The sequence below is a fragment of the Oncorhynchus mykiss genome, chromosome 23 (genome assembly GCF_057628025.1).
Source record: "Oncorhynchus mykiss isolate SJ-2025 chromosome 23, ASM5762802v1, whole genome shotgun sequence".
NCBI classification, from domain to species: Eukaryota; Metazoa; Chordata; class Actinopteri; order Salmoniformes; family Salmonidae; genus Oncorhynchus; species Oncorhynchus mykiss.
In genome coordinates this window covers 34976802-34993530 of record NC_143044.1, presented here as the reverse complement: position 1 = coordinate 34993530, position 16729 = coordinate 34976802, and the positions used below count along the sequence as shown (strand labels likewise).

At 42.1% G+C, this 16729-nt stretch overlaps 1 protein-coding gene across 6 annotated transcripts in view; it reads left to right on the top strand.

Moving 5' to 3' along the window:
- LOC100301649 (calcium-activated potassium channel subunit alpha-1a) overlaps positions 1-16729 on the top strand; it is a 208215-nt gene that overhangs the window by 68657 nt on the left and 122829 nt on the right. The gene's annotated exons all lie outside the window — the stretch shown is intronic.

Genomic DNA, 16729 nt, shown 5'->3' with positions numbered 1-16729 from the left:
GAATTCTAAATAAATCACAGACGGTGTCACCAGCAAAGCACCATCACAACTCCTCCTCCATGCTTCACGGATGGAACTACACATGTGGAGATCATCCGTTCACCTACTCTGCGTCTCACAAAGACACAGCGATTTGAACCAAAAATCTCAAATTTGGACTCATCAGACCAAAGGACAGATTTCCAACGGTCTAATGTCCATTGCTCTTGGTTCTTGGCTCAAGCAAGTCTCTTGTTATTGTTTGTGTCCTTTGTTAGTGGTTTCTTTGCAACAATTCGACCACGAAGGCCTGATTCACGCAGTCTCCTTTGAACAGTTGATGTTGAGATGTGTCTGTTACTTGAACTCTGTGAAGCACTTATTTGGGCTGCAATTCCTGAGGATGATGGCTCGAAACAACTTTGGGGCTTCCTTTCCTGTGGCGGTCTTCATGTCAGCCAGTTTCATCATAGTGCTTGATGGTTTTTGCGACTGCACTTGAAGAAACTTTCACAGTTCTTGAAATGTTCCGCATTGACTGACCTTCATGTCTTAAAGTAATGATGGACTGTCGTTTCTCTTTGCTTATTTGAGCTGTTCTTGCCATAATATGGACTTAGCCCTATTTGGTAATCTTCTGTATACCACCCCCCTAACTTGTCACAACACAACCAATTGGGTCAAACACATTAAGAAGGTAAGAAATTCCACAAATTAACTTTAACAAGGCACACCTGTTTATTGAAATGCATTACAGGTGACTCCCTCATGAAGCTGGTTGAGAGAATGCCAAGAGTGTGCAAATAGGCAAAGGGTGGCTACTTTGAAGACTCTCAAATATATTTTGATTTGTTTAACACAACCTCATGAAGACTACCTTTGGACTCCCGAGTGGCGCAAGACACTGCATCTCAGTGCAAGAGGCGTCACTGCAGTACCTGGTTCAACACAGGCTGCATCACACCTGGCCGTGATTGGGAGTCCCTTAGGGCAGCGCGCTATTGGCCCAGCGTTGTCTGGGTTTGGCTGGAGTAGGCCATCATTGTAAATAAGAATTTGTTCTTAACTAACTTGCCTAGTTAAACAAATGATAAATAAATAAAAAGCTGGTTAAGAGTGAGTGTGCAAAGTTTTGTGTGCAAAGAGTGTGCAAAGTTGTCAAGGAAAAGGTGGCTACTTTGAAGAATCTCAAATATAAAATATATTTTGATTTGTTTAATCCTTTTGGTGTTATTTTGTAGTTTTGATGTCTTCACTATTATTCTACATTGTAGAAAATAGTACAAATAAAGAAATCCCTGGAATGAGTCGGTGTGTCCAAACCTTCGACTGATACTGTATGTAATGCCCTGTACTGTTGGCTGTAGGTTACTGTAAAAACAACAGGAAATGTTTTACAGTGTACTTACCCAGAATCAGATGAACTCATGGATACCATTCTATGTATCTGCGTGCAGTATGAAGGAAGTTAGAGCTAGTTTCGCGAGCCAATGCTAACTACTGTTAGCGCAATGATTTAAAGTATACAGGTACAGTAGCGTCTTTGACTGAAGCAACATTTTATAATATTTTTTTGGCATTGTTTATTTTAAGTTTATTCTAAGAACATTAACATTTTATAGAACTTTCTTTAAGGATTCATTTATGCAGTGTTACTTTCTTTCAGAATTACTTTAGTATTGGCATGGTTGTTAAATACTGTTAAGCATCTAATTTACTGAATGGTTTGTGCTTGCCATGTTACTGCCCTCCGTTTTATTTATGTGATTATGAAGATTCTAGAATCTAGATGAAGATTCCAGAGTGACTTGAATATCAGTGAACCTGTTCTCTCCTATTTTCCTTTATGTTATTACTGGGTCTGGGTGAAATAAGTTGTTTATGAAACACATGCTGTGTAGATTATATTAAGAGCATGTTTGAGGAAGCCAGGCTATGCGTTCCAAATGGTGCCTTATTTCTTTTATAGGGCTACGGGCCCAGCTCAAAAGTAGTGCACTACATAGGGTGTCATTTAGGATGCACTACAGGCCTGTGGAGCGGAGTGTTGTTGTGTTGTTCCACAGGCCCTATTAGTATGCAGGTTGTGTGTACTGCTGTCACTACCGGCACACAGGGCCTAGGCAGATAGTAATACCATGCAGTCTGGGGGTTATTTCTCGGTCTGTGTCGGCATGCCACATACAGTAGCTGTTCCTCTCTGTAGATGTTATCCTCAATAATCTCTTTCGTCTGTGCATAAAAAAAAAAGTTTATTTCCAGAGAGAGGTAAAAGGAATGAAAGCAGGTGTTAAATGAAAGAAAAGAGAGGTGGAGGAAAGAGCAAGTTTTATGTTAATGTACATTGTCGTCTATTCCAAAAGTCCATGGACTAAGTTTTGACTGTATAGTAATGTAAATACAAATATGTAATGTGTATAATAAATGCAGTGTACAAACTTATCATGATGAACAGGAATTACTATTGGGGGCTTGCCTATTGGGGGCGTGCCCATTGGGAATAACATGTACTCATGGCCACCCATGAGTACGTCATTCCTCTTTATCATGTTAAGTCTGTATACTGAATATTTCACTTTTTCTTCAATATTTTTGCACATTAAATGTTTTAATATAAAACATTATTTCAATAAGGTAACTCTCCCAACTCTGGGATATACATAGGCAGTTGAGGAACTCATACTCTTGTGTAGGCCTCATACATTCTATGAAAGTGTCAGCTCTTAACATACAGTTACAAATACAACAGAACAGATTCACTGAAATGACATTTACTCTCACAGATGGCCTGAACTAGCTGAACTAGCTGAAAGACACGGCCCTACTAAGTCACACTTCCAGTCTTCTGATCTGACCCGGTAGGTCAAAGAGCAGTAACCCAGCATCATTAACCCAACAACCCAAATAAGTGACCCAACTGGCTGGGTCAAAATAACTCAAAGTGCGTTCTGTCCAATATTTACCCCAATATTATATATATTTTTAACCTAGCATTTCCTTTTGTGTACCATTTGTCATTTTCAAACAACAACAACAGCAGCAGCAGCAGTGTTGCTTGGTGACATGGTGTTACTGTTGTAAACCTGAAGAAAGATGCCTGTCATTTCTGCAACACCCAATAACATTTCTTGTGTCAGGTTGGAGAGGGATCTTTGAGCCTCACAGTAATGGTGTTGTAAATGTCTCAGATGCTCGTCGGATGTCTGCCAGAGTCTCCCTTGTGACACTACATCATGTTAATCACTACATCATGTTTATGGTTGTTGTCATACAGATGCTAAGGGCTATTTTCAATCTGTATCGCTGAAGTTCAGTCTTACAGCGAGAATGAAATTTAAAGCTAATATTGCCACACTAGCAGAGATTGCATTTACGGTAAACGCTGCATACATTGTATGTTGTATCAATCGGAAATGACCGTAAAATGTTTATTGCGCAACATGTAACGCTTCAGTTGTACAGATTGAATAGAACCCTAACTTGCTGTTATCACTTGGTGGTTGGAAACTGTGGGCGTAGTGGTGTAGCTGCTGTCACGTCTCAAATGGCACCCTATTCCCTACTCAGTGCACTACTTTTGACCCGGGCCCATAGGGCTATAGTCAAAAGTTGTGCACTATAAAGGGAATATGGTACCATTTGGGACTTAGTCAAAGTTCCCCTGATGGATACAATGGAACATCTGCCTACTGCTGTAAAAGGAAGGCTTTGTGTCAACAGGCTAGTTAGGAAGGACCTTTCATATGCTCCATTTTTCTTGAATAATAAAAAACTTTCCAAATTACTGTTCCACTAGCTTTTGCACTATTGGTTAGAGCCTGTAAGTAAGCATTTCACTCTACACCTATTGTATTCAGCGCACGTGACAAATAAACTTTGATTTGATTTGATTCTGCCATTGGACTGTGCTACTGTGTGATACCCACAACAAATGTTTTTAAATGATCACTTATTCATTTTTTAAAAATATGTATTTTATTTAACTAGGCAAGTCAGTTAAGAACAAATTCTTATTTACAATGACGACCTACCCCGGCCAAACCCACTGGGCCAATTGTGCACCGCCCTATGGGACTCCCAATCACGGCCGGATGTGATGCAGTCTGGATTCAAACCAGGGATTGTAGTGACACCTCTTGCACTGAGATGCAGTGCCTTAGACTGCTGAGCCACTCAGAAGCCCAAGTGTAATTAGTTTATTTTAGTGTCAGTGACATTGACTCACAATAACATTGTCCTGTTATTGTCCTGGTATGGACTGTGATTTCATCACAAAGGAAGTAATTTGAATAGGTACTGTGTTACTGTCTTAAAGGACAAGGGGATCTCTCCAAACTAGATGAAGCAACATTCAACAGGCAGAGGTCAGTGCTCAGTTATTTTCCATATTTTTTGTATTTGTTTGTATTTATTATGGATCCCGGTGACAGCAGCTACTCTTTCTGGGGTCCATCAAAATTAAGACTCCACCACTACCACATATCTACAGTACTAAATCCATGTGTATGTATAGTGTGTGTGTGTGTCTCTGTGTGTGTGTGTGTGTGTGTCTGTGTCTGTGCCAATGTTTGTGTTGCTTCACAGTCCCCGCTGTTCCATAGGGTGTTTTTTTAATCTGTTTTTTAAATCAAATTTTACTGCTGCATCAGTTACTTGATGTGGAATAGTCATGGCTCTATTTAGTACTGTGTGCCTCCCATAGTCTGTTCTGGGCTTGGGGACTGTGAAGAGACCTCTTGTGGCATTTCTTGTGGGGTATGCATGGGTGTCGGAGCTGTGTCTACCAGCAGTTTAGACAGACAGCTCGGTGCGTTCAACATGTCAATACCTCTCATAAATAAAAGTAGTGATGAAGTCAATCTCTGCTCCACTTTCAGCCAGGAGAGATTGACATGTACATTATTAATATTAGCTCTCTATGTACATCCAAGAGCCAGCCGTGCTGCACTGTTCTGAGCCAATTGCAATTTTCCTAAGTCCTTTTTTGTGGCACCTGACCACACGACTGAACAGTAGTCAAGGTGTGACAAAACTAGGGCCTGTAGGACCTGCCTTGTTGATAGTGTTGTTAAGAAGGCAGAGCATCGCTTTATTATAGACAGACTTCTCCCCATCTTAGCTACGACTGCATCAATATGTTTTGAACATGACAGTTTAGAATCAAATCAAATCAAATTTTATTTGTCACATACACATGGTTAGCAGATGTTAATGCGAGTGTAGCGAAATGCTTGTGCTTCTAGTTCCGACAATGCAGTAATCTAGCTAACAATTCCAAAACTACTACCTTAGACACAAGTGTAAGGGGATAAAGAATATGTACATAAAGATATATTAATGAGGGATGGTACAGAGCGGCATAGGCAAGATACAGTAGATGGTATTGAGTGCAGTATATACATATGAGATGAGTATGTAAACAAAGTGGCATAGTTAAAGTGGCTAGTGATACATGTATTACATAAAGATGCAGTAGATGATATAGAGTACAGTATATACATATACATATGAGATGAATAATGTAGGGTATGTAAACATTATATTAGGTAGCATTGTTTAAAGTGGCTAGTGATATATTTGACATAATTTCCCATCAATTCCCATTATTAAAGTGGCTGGAGTTGAGTCAGTGTGTTGGCAGCAGCCACTCAATGTTAGTGGTGGCTGTTTAACAGTCTGATGGCCTTGAGATAGAAGCTGTTTTTCAGTCTCTCGGTCCCAGCTTTGATGCACCTGTACTGACCTCGCCTTCTGGATGATAGCGGGGTGAACAGGCAGTGGCTCGGGTGGTTGATGTCCTTGATGATCTTTATGGCCTTCCTGTGACATCGGGTGGTGTAGGTGTCCTGGAGGGCAGGTAGTTTGCCCCCGGTGATGCGTTGTGCAGACCTCACTACCCTCTGGAGAGCCTTACGGTTGTGGGCAGAGCAGTTGCCGTACCAGGCGGTGATACAGCCCGCCAGGATGCACTCGATTGTGCATCTGTAGAAGTTTGTGAGTGCTTTTGGTGACAAGCCGAATTTCTTCAGCCTCCTGAGGTTGCCTTCAGCCTCCTTCTTCACGATGCTGTCTGTGTGGGTGGACCAATTCAGTTTGTCTGTGATGTGTACGCCGAGGAACTTAAAACTTACTACCCTCTCCACTACTGTTCCATCGATGTGGATAGGGGGGTGTTCCCTCTGCTGTTTCCTGAAGTCCACAATCATCTCCTTAGTTTTGTTGACGTTGAGTGTGAGGTTATTTTCCTGACACCACACTCCGAGGGCCCTCACCTCCTCCCTGTAGGCCGTCTCGTCGTTGTTGGTAATCAAGCCTACCACTGTTGTGTCGTCCGCAAACTTGATGATTGAGTTGGAGGCGTGCGTGGCCACGCAGTCGTGGGTGAACAGGGAGTACAGGAGAGGGCTCAGAACGCACCCTTGTGGGGCCCCAGTGTTGAGGATCAGCGGGGTGGAAATGTTGTTGCCTACCCTCACCACCTGGGGGCGGCCCGTCAGGAAGTCCAGTACCCAGTTGCACAGGGCGGGGTCGAGACCCAGGGTCTTGAGCTTGATGACGAGCTTGGAGGGCACTATGGTGTTAAATGCCGAGCTGCGATGAACAGCTCGTAGTAGTTTACTCATCTCAACTTGCTCAATTTCCACATTATTTATTACAAGATTTAGTTGAGGTTTGGGGTTTCGTGAGTGTTTTGTTCCAAATACAATGCTTTTAGTTTTAGAAATATTTAGAGATAACTTATTCCTTGCCACCCACTCTGAAACTAACTGCAGCTCTTTGTTGAGTATTGCAGTCATTTCAGTCACTGTAGTAGCTGACGTGTATTGTGTTGAGTCGTCCGCATGCATAGAAACTCTGGCTTTTGTGGTGGTTAATTTCTTTACAATCAAATGAGGAGAGACACACTTTTCACACCAGTCAGAGTTATACTTAAACTACATTTTTAATAATAAGAGCTTTGCAATAGCAATGACTTTCAACGATTCACCATTTCTAATGAACCGTTGAGAGTGACAACACAATGGCTACTGAGATCTTTTATAGCAAAGGGCCACCCCCTAGTTGACATGACAAACCACAGATATTAGGAACAGTTCACAAAGTGAGACTTTATAAATGAGAAAGGAGTATCCCATAGCCAGATAGCATTCGCTACAAATTATCGTTCAGCTTGGCCCGTAAGACGAGGTTCTAATCTCGTTCCTGGTACTTCATAGTACAAAAACACCAAGTCATCCAATGGCATAACTCAATTGTCAACTCTAGATACACCCTTCTCAAGTAAACCCCTTCTTGACCCCACTCCTGGACAAGCTCACTGAGGGGAGTGAGCCTCTAGGTCATACACTATCCCAGGATACGTGCAACATCAGAGAGGACATACAATGGTTCCAGACACTGCCATACACCTCCCCCCAATGCCAAAGGAGGGAGTGACTTGCACACAGACATTGTGGAGACAAGTAATTGGTTCCCCATTAATCACGCCATCCCTTCACATGGTTTAAGAATAGGTAAAGACACATTCACATATGAAGACAATGTTCCATCCTGTCGTCTTCCCTTTCTGATATTCTGCATAGCACCAGGGATATGTGAAAGACAAGCCTGACCTCTACCTTTCTGGGCCCCAAGTGACTGAGCCCCAGCTGAGGGAAGAAGTGCAACTGCCAACACCAGAGTCCAAAGGGATACATTCTAATAACAAGTATATAAATAAGCATATAATGCAGATAAGACATCTTAATTATCTATGTTACCCAACTAATTCTGATTAATCTGCCACATTTTACTCAAAGTTAGTGGCATGTTGTTAGTAAAAATTGAAAAAAGCAAGGGGCCTGAACAGCTACCCTGGGGGAATTCCTGATTCTAACTGGATTATATTTTATAGGCTTCCATTAAAGAACACCCTCTGTGTTCTGTTAGACAAGTAACTCTTTATCCACATTATAGCAGGGGGTGTGAAGCCATAACACATACATGTTTCCAGCAGCAGACTTTGATCAATAATGTCAAAAGCTGCGTTGACGTCTAACAAGACAGCCCACACAATCATTTTATCATCAATTTCTCTCAGCCAATTATCAGTCATTTGTGTAAGTGCTGTGCTTGTTGAGTGTCCTTCCTCATTAGCATGCTGAAATTCTGTTGTCAATTTGTTTACTGTGAAATAGCATTGTATCTGGTCAAAATACATTTTTCCAGAAGTTTACTAAGGGTCTGTAACAGTCTGATTGGTTGGCTATTTGAGCCAGTAAAGGGGGCTTTACTATTCTTGGGTAGCGGAATGACTTTAGCTTCCCTCCAGGCCTGAGGGCACACACTTTCTTGTAGGCTTAAATTGAAGATGTGGCAAATAGGAGTGCCAATATTGTCTGCTATTATCCTCAGTAATTTTCCATCTAGATTGTCAGACCCCGGTGGCTTGTCATTATTGATAGACAACAATAATTTATTCACCTCTCCCACACTAACTTTACGGAATTCAAAAGTACAAGTCTTGTCTTTCATAATTTGGTCTGATATACATGGATGTGTAGTGTCAGCGTTTGTTGCTGGCATGTCATCCCTAAGTTTGCTTATCTTGCCAATGAAAAAGTAATTTAAGTAGTTTGCAATATCTGTGGGCTTTGTGATGATTCAATGAATGAAGGAGCCGAGTTGGCTTTTTTTCCCAAAATGTAATTTAAGCTGCCCCAAAAAGATTTTTATTATAATTCTTTATATAATTTATCTTTGTTTCATTTTGTAGTTTATTTTTCATTTTATTTAGTTTAGTCACATGATTTCTTAATTTGCAGTATGTTTGCCAATCAGTTGAGCTGCCAGACTTAATTGCCATACCTTTTGCCTCATCCCTCTCAATTTTTCAATTCCTCATCATTCCAAGGGGATTTTACAGTTTTTACAGTCATTTTCTTAGTAGGTGTGTGCTTATTAGTAACTGGAATAGGTAGTTTCATAAATCCGTCAAGTGCAGGGTCTGGTTGCTCCTCATTACACACCAGCAAATATTCTTTAAATCATCAACATATGAATCACTACAAAACTTCTTGTATGACCTTTTATACACTATATTAGGCCCAGCCTTTTGAACTTTGGTTTTCCTAGATATGTCTATTATATTGTGATCACTACATCCAATGGATTTGGATACTGCTTTAAAGCAAATATCTGCAGCGTTAGTAAAGGTGTGATCAATACATGTTGATGATTTAATTCCTGTGCATTTTGTAAATACCCTGGTATGTTGATTGACAACCTGATCTAGGTTGCAGGCGCTGGTTACAGTGTTCATTTTTTTCTGAGTCAGCAGCTTGATGATAGCCAGTCAATATTTAAATCACCCAGAAAATATGCTTCTCTGTTGATATCACATACATTATCAAGCATTTCACACATATTATCCAGATACTGACTGTTAGCACTTGGTGGTCAATAGAAGCTTCCCCCAAGAATGGGCTTTAGGTGAGGCAGATGAACCTGTAGCCATATTACTTCAACAGTATTTAACATTAGATCGTCTCAAAGCTTTACAGGAATGCGGTCCTTCATATAGACTGCAACACCGCCCCCGTTGGCATTTCTGTCTTTTCGTTAGATGTTATAACCATGTATTGCTACCACTGTATCATCAAAGATATTATCAAAGTGAGTTTCAGAGATAGTCAGAATATGAAGTTCATCTGTTAAAAGCAAGTTATTGACTTCATGGACCTTGTTTCTTAGGCTACATATGTTAATATGGGCTATTTTAGCACTTTTCTGGGTTGCTTGATTGTTTTAATTGCTTTACTGGGAAGCTTATCAGAGGTAGACTTACTCATGATATTTACATTGGAGCTGATAGTGCAGGGTGAGCTGCATAAAGTGGTCTTCATGCTATTGCACACCACCTCAGCGATAACAGTGTAACTCTGGTTTATAGGCTCATGATTACTGCTTACAATAGCTGCAGGATAAACAGATGCAATTAGGGGTACATAAGTAGATTACTTACATTGTCTTTGCCAATGCCCCTAAGATCATGTACATTTGATGCAGCATTATGACGACTCATTGTCACAGTTAACTGAGCCGGTCTTGGATCATTGACCAGTCATTGTTTCAATGCAGCGTTGAAATGCGTGGAAAGAGTCCAGGAGCCAAGATGATTTGGATGGACTCCGTCATTCCTGTAGAGTATCTTCTGTTTCCAGACGGTGTCATAGTTATCACACGGTGCTAGATGAGTCCAGTGGTCAAACTGGAATTTAAACCTCCCAATCTGGAGGATGCCAGACATTCTCTGTCCTAGAATTCTGTCCGACGCAGTCAACTCTCTGTTCAGTTTCCATTCCTGTGCTCTGATGGATCTCTGTAGGGTCACATCCTCTGTGAATCTCTCAAGCTACACGGTGTACTATGTGGTTAACACTGTTTACTATGTGGCTCTGCATTCATCAAACCAATATATCACTGACCTGTTGTTGGCTCTGAGGTGAACTGCTGACCTGGGTTCCCTCTATCTTCTTGTCCAAATATAAAACACAAAGATACTTTAGGGGGGACCTGAATAACACACAAGGGATGAGTCCCAAATGGCACCCTATTCCCTTCATAGTCTACTACCCCTATAGGCCATTGTCAAAAGTAGTGTTCTAAACAGGGAATAAGCTTCCATTTGGGACTCAAGGATAGAGCTCAGGGATGTCCTGGCTGAGTTATACTCAGCTAGTATTACACTACCTACTCATATACAGTACACCTCCCTTTGTGATGAAACCAGTGTCACTAACTAATGGACCGAAGAATTTGATTTAGTGTGTGTTCTTGTTCCTTTCTAATAACACTCATTGAGTTTATATTGTTAATTGTGTTCATGTTCATAGTTGTAGTTATTACATTTCCCATAAAATTCTGTCATTTCCTTGGTATGGTAACCCCATTTGGTGTTGTGGTTGAAGATCCTGCTAGTGTTGTGGTAAAAGTTTGTCAATCACCTCTCCTGGCATAAAGTGCCCAAGGAGAGATGCCGTTCTCATATTAGCTAAATTAACTTGGAGATTTGAAAACCCATTGTTGCCATGTCAGTATACTACAAGGGAACAGGTGTTCCCTGAGATAATTTTGAGATTCCCAATCCTCCTCTAAAAGATAATGTGGTTTATTTTGTATGGTTTATCTGTGGACAATGTTTTGAACATACTGAGTGCAAACATAATGGGGTGGCTCTACACTCTTGAACCTTTTGGGGTTTTACAAATTGCCACACGGGGAACCTTTCCAGTTCAAAAAGGTTATTTGAGGAACCTCTGTGTAAAGGTTCCAAAAAAGTACAAGGCAACAGTAAACATGTTGTCCCCCTTGAATGACGAAGTGCCCCCTCGGGCAAATCAGTGTAATTTGGAAAATTACGGATGTCTATGGAAAGACGCATCATTCACCCAAGCGTCATCACAATCGTGCCAGTTGTATCTAAGATATCGTGTGTGATCAATGTACGTACAGTTGATTACTGACGCGGCCCCCTCAGGCCAATCAGTGTCATTTTGTAAATGTTGGATCTCTATGGCAAGACACATCATTCACCCAAGTTTCGTCAAAATCGTGCCACTGATGTCTGAGATATCGCGTGGGTTAGGTAGACTCATATTGCTGAGCATGTGTACCAAATTTCGTCACTCTGAGTCAAACAGATCAAGAAATATAAACGTGCCTCTTATAGGGCCACCGTGTGCTCGATGTGAAGGATCTTGCATATGTTGAGGGTTGACAGTGTTGTTGTTACGATACGAATATCTTTGACTGATCTATATACATTGATGTGCTAGATCATACCCACATTAATGCTTATTGCTGAATAGCGGCCATGTTGTTTTAGGTACTAGTCTGGAAAATTGTGCGTTGAGAGACATTCAGCTGGGCTAGACAATCTCGACCCTCTCTTTCTAAAACTATCTGCCGCCATTGTTGCAACCCCTATTACCAGCATGTTCAACCTCTCTTTAGTATTGTCCGAGATCCCTAAAGATTGGAAAGCTGCCGCAGTCATCCCCCTCTTCAAAGGGGGTGTCTCTCTAGACCCAAACTGTTACAGACCTATATCCATCCTTCCCTGCCAATCTAAAGCAAAGTTAATAAACAGATCAGACCATTTTGAATCCCACCTTACCTTCTCCGCTGTGCAATCCTGCTTCCGAGCCGGTCACGGGTGCACCTCAGCCACGCTCAAGGTACTAAACAATATCATAACCACCACCGATAAAAGACAGTACTGTGCAGCCGTCTTCATCGACCTGGCCAATTCTTTCGACTCTGTCAATCACCATATTCTTATCAGCAGACTCAATATCCTTGGTTTTTCTAATGACTGCCTCTCCTGGTTCACCAACTACTTTGCAGACAGAGTTCAGTGTGTCAAATCGGAGGGCATGTTGTCTGGACCTCTAGCAGTCTCTATGGGGGTACCACAGGGTTCAATTCTCGGGCCGACTCTGTAAATATCAATGATGTCGCTCATGCTGCGTGCGATTCCCTGATCCACCTCTACGCAGACGACACCATTATGTATACGTCTGGCCCTTCCTTGGACACTGTGCTAACTAACCTCCAAATGAGCTTCAATGCCATACAACACTCTTACCGTGGCCTCCAACTGCTCTTAAACGCTAGTAAAACCAAATGCATGCTTTTCAACCTTTCGCTGCCCGCACCCGCCCGCCCGACTAGCATCACCATCCTGGACGTTTCCGACCTAGAATATGTGGGCAACTATAAATACCTAGGTGTCTGGCTAGACTGTAAACTCTCCTTCCAGACTCATGTTACATCACACATCTCCAATCCAAAATCAAATCTAGAATCGGCTTCCTATTTCGCAACAAAGCCTCATTCACTCACGCCGCCAAACTTACCCTTGTAAAACTGACTGTCCTACCAATCCTTGACTTTGGCGATGTCATCTACAAAATAGCTTCCAACACTCTACTCAGCAAACTGGATGCAGTCTATCACAGTGCCATCCGTTTTGTTACCAAATCACCTTATACCACCCACCACTGCGACCTGTATGCTCTAGTCGGCTGGCCCTCGCTACACATTCATCGCCAGACCCACTGGCTCCAGGTCATCTATAAGTCTATGCTAGGTAAAGCTCCGCCTTATCTCAGTTCACTGGTCACGATAACAACACCCACCCGTAGCACACGTTCCAGCAGGTATATCTCACTGATCATCCCCAAAGCCAACACCTCATTTGGCCGCTTTTCCTTCCAGTTATCTGCTGCCAGTGACTGGAACAAATTGCAAAAATCGCTGAAGCTGGAGACTTTTATTTCCCTCACCAACTTTAAACATCAACTATTTGAGCAGCTAACCGATCGCTGCAGCTGTACATAGTCCATCTGTAAATAGCCCACCCAATCTACCTACCTCATCCCCATACTGTTTTTATTTTATTTACTTTGCTGCTCTTTTGCACACCAGTATCTCTACTTGCACATCATCTGCTAATTTTTCACTCCAGTGTTAATCTGCTAAATTGTAATTTATTCGCTCCTATGGCCTATTTATTGCCTACCTCATAACCTTTGCACACACTGTATATATACTTTCTTTTTTCTACTGTGTCATTGACTTGTTTATTGTGTTATTGGATTGTTTTTTGTTTACTCCATCTGTAACTCTATTTATTTTCTCTGTTTCCTGTCTTTTCCCTGTTCCCTGTCTTTACCCTGTTTCCTGTCTTTTCCTTGTCTTTTTCCCTGTTCAATTTTTTCCCCTGTACCCTGTTTCCTGTATTTACCCTGTTTCCTGTAATTTTCCCTGTTTCCTGTCTTTCCCCTGTTTCCTGTCTTTACCCTGTTTCCTGTTTTTACCCTGTTTCCTGTCTTTTCCCTGTTCCGTCATTTTCCTGTTTCCTGTCATTCCCCTGTTTCCTGTCTCTTCCTGTTTCCTGTCTCTTCCTGTTTCCTGTCTTTCCCTGTTTCCTGTCCTTTACCTGTTTCCTGTCCTTTCCATGTTCCCTGTCTTTTACCTGTTTCCTGTCTTTTACCTGTTTCCTGTCTTTTCCCTGTTTCCTGTCTTTGCCATGTTTCCTGTCTTTCCCCTGTTTCCGGTCTTTTCCTTGTCTTTTTCCCTGTTCCGTTTATTTTCTCTGTTCCCTGTCTTTTCCCTGTTCCCTGTCTTTTTCCTGTTTCCTGTCTTTTCCTTGTCTTTTTCCCTGTTCCGTTTCTTTTCTCTGTTTCCTGTCTTTTCCATGTTCCCTGTCTTTTCCCTGTTCCCTGTATTTTCCCTGTTCCCTGTCTTTTCCCTGTTCCCTGTCTTTTCCCTGTTTCCTGTCTTTTCCCTATTTACTGTCTTTCCCCTGTTTCCTGTCTTTTCCCTGTTTCCTGTCTTTTCTCTGTTTCCTTTCTTTTCCCTGTTTCCTGTCTTTTTCCCTGTTTCCTGTCTTACCCTGTTTCCTGTCTTTTCCCTGTTTCCTGTCTTTCCCTGTTTCCTGTAATTTTCCCTTTCCCCTGTATTTTCCCTGTTTCTTGTCTTTTCCCTATTCATTGTCTTTACCTGTTTCCTGTCTTTCCCTGTTTCCTGTCTTTTCCCCGTTTCCTGTCTCGACCCTGTTTCCTGTCTTTTCCCTGTTCCGTCATTTTCCTGTTTCCTGTCATTCCCCTGTTTCCTGTCTCTTCCTGTTTCCTGTCTCTTCCTGTTTCCGGTCTCTTCCTGTTTCCTGTCTTTTCCCTGTTTCCTGTCCTTTCCCTGTTTCCTGTCCTTTCCCTGTTTCCTGTCCTTTCCCTGTTTCCTGTCCTTTCCCTGTTCCCTGTCTTTTACCTGTTCCCTGTCTTTTCCCTGTTTCCTGTCTTTCCCTGTTTCCTGTATTTTCCCTGTTTCCTGTCTTTTCCCTGTTTCCGGTCTTTTCCTTGTCTTTTTCCCTGTTCCGTTTATTTTCTCTGTTCCCTGTCTTTCCCCTGTTTCCTGTCTTTTCCATGTTTCCTGTCTTTTCCCTGTTCCCTGTCTTTTTCCTGTTTCCTGTCTTTTCCTTGTCTTTTTCCCTGTTCCGTTTCTTTTCTCTGTTTCCTGTCTTACCCTGTTTCCTGTAATTTTCCCTTTTCCCTGTATTTTCCCTGTTCCTTGTCTCTCCCTGTTTCCTGTCTTTTCCCTGTTTCCTGTCTTTACCCTGTTTCCTGTCTTTTCCCTGTTTCCTGTCTTTAACCTGTTTCCTGCCCTTCCCTGTTTCCTGTCTTTCACCCTGTTTCCTGTCTTTTCCCCTGTTTCCTGTCTTTCCCCCTGTTTCCTGTCTTTTTCCTGTTTCATGTCTTTTCCTGTTTCCCGTCTTTTCCCTATTTACTGTCTTTCCCCTGTTTCCTGTCTTTTCCCTGTTTCCTGTCTTTTCCCTGTTTCCTGTCTTTTCCCTGTTTCCTGTCTTTTCCCTGTTTCCTGTCTGTTCCCTGTTTCCTGTCTTCCCTGTTTCCTGTAATTTTCCCTTTTCCTTGTATTTTCCCTGTTTCTTGTCTTTTCCCTATTCCTTGTCTTTCCCTGTTTCCTGTCTTTCCCTGTTTCCTGTCTTTACCCTGTTTCCTGTCTTTTCCCTGTTCCGTCATTTTCCTGTTTCCTGTCATTCCCCTGTTTCCTGTCTCTTCCTGTTTCCTGTCTCTTCCTGTTTCCGGTCTCTTCCTGTTTCCGGTCTCTTCCTGTTTCCGGTCTCTTCCTGTTCCCTGTCTTTTACCTGTTCCCTGTCTTTGCCCTGTTTCCTGTCTTTTCCCTGTTTCCTGTATTTTCCATGTTTCCTGTCTTTTCCCTGTTTCCGGTCTTTTCCTTGTCTTTTTCCCTGTTCCGTTTATTTTCTCTGTTCCCTGTCTTTCCCCTGTTTCCTGTCTTTTCCATGTTTCCTGTCTTTTCCCTGTTCCCTGTCTTTTTCCTGTTTCCTGTCTTTTCCTTGTCTTTTTCCCTGTTCCGTTTCTTTTCTCTGTTTCCTGTCTTTTCCCTGTTCCCTGTATTTTCCCTGTTCCTTGTCTTTCCCTGTTTCCTGTCTTTTCCCTGTTTCCTTTTTTTTCCCTGTTTCCTGTCTTTAACCTGTTTCCTGTCTTTTCCCTGTTTCCTGTCTTTCCCCCTGTTTCCTGTCTTTTCCCCTGTTTCCTGTCTTTTCCCCTGTTTCCTGTCTTTCCCCCTGTTTCCTGTTTTTTTCCTGTTTCCTGTCTTTTCCTGTTTCCTGTCTTTTCCCTATTTACTGTCTTTCCCCTGTTTCCTGTCTTTTTCTGTTTCCTGTCTTTGCCCTGTTTCCTGTCTTTTCCCTGTTTCCTGTCTTTGCCCTGTTTCCTGTCTTTCCCTGTTTCCTGTCTTTTCCCTGTTTTCCGTCTTTTCCCTGTTTCCTGTCCTTTCCTTGTCTTTTCCCTGTTGCCTGTCTTTACCCTGTTTCCTGTCTTTTCCCTGTTTCCTGTATTTTTCCCTGTCCCCTGTCTTTTCCCCGATTCCTGTCTTTTTCCTGTTTCCTGTCTTTTCCTGTTTCCTGTCTTTTCCCTATTTACTGTCTTTCCCCTGTTTCCTGTCTTTTCCCTGTTTCCTGTCTTTGCCCTGTTTCCTGTCTTTGCCCTGTTTCCTGTCTTTGCCCTGTTTCCTGTCTTTCCCTGTTTCCTGTCTTTTCCCTGTTTTCCGTCTTTTCCCTGTTTCCGGTCTTTTCCCTGTTTCCGGTCTTTTCCTTGTCTTTTTCCCTGTTCCGTTTATTTTCTCTGTTCCCTGTCTTTCCCCTGTTTCCTGTCTTTTCCATGTTTCC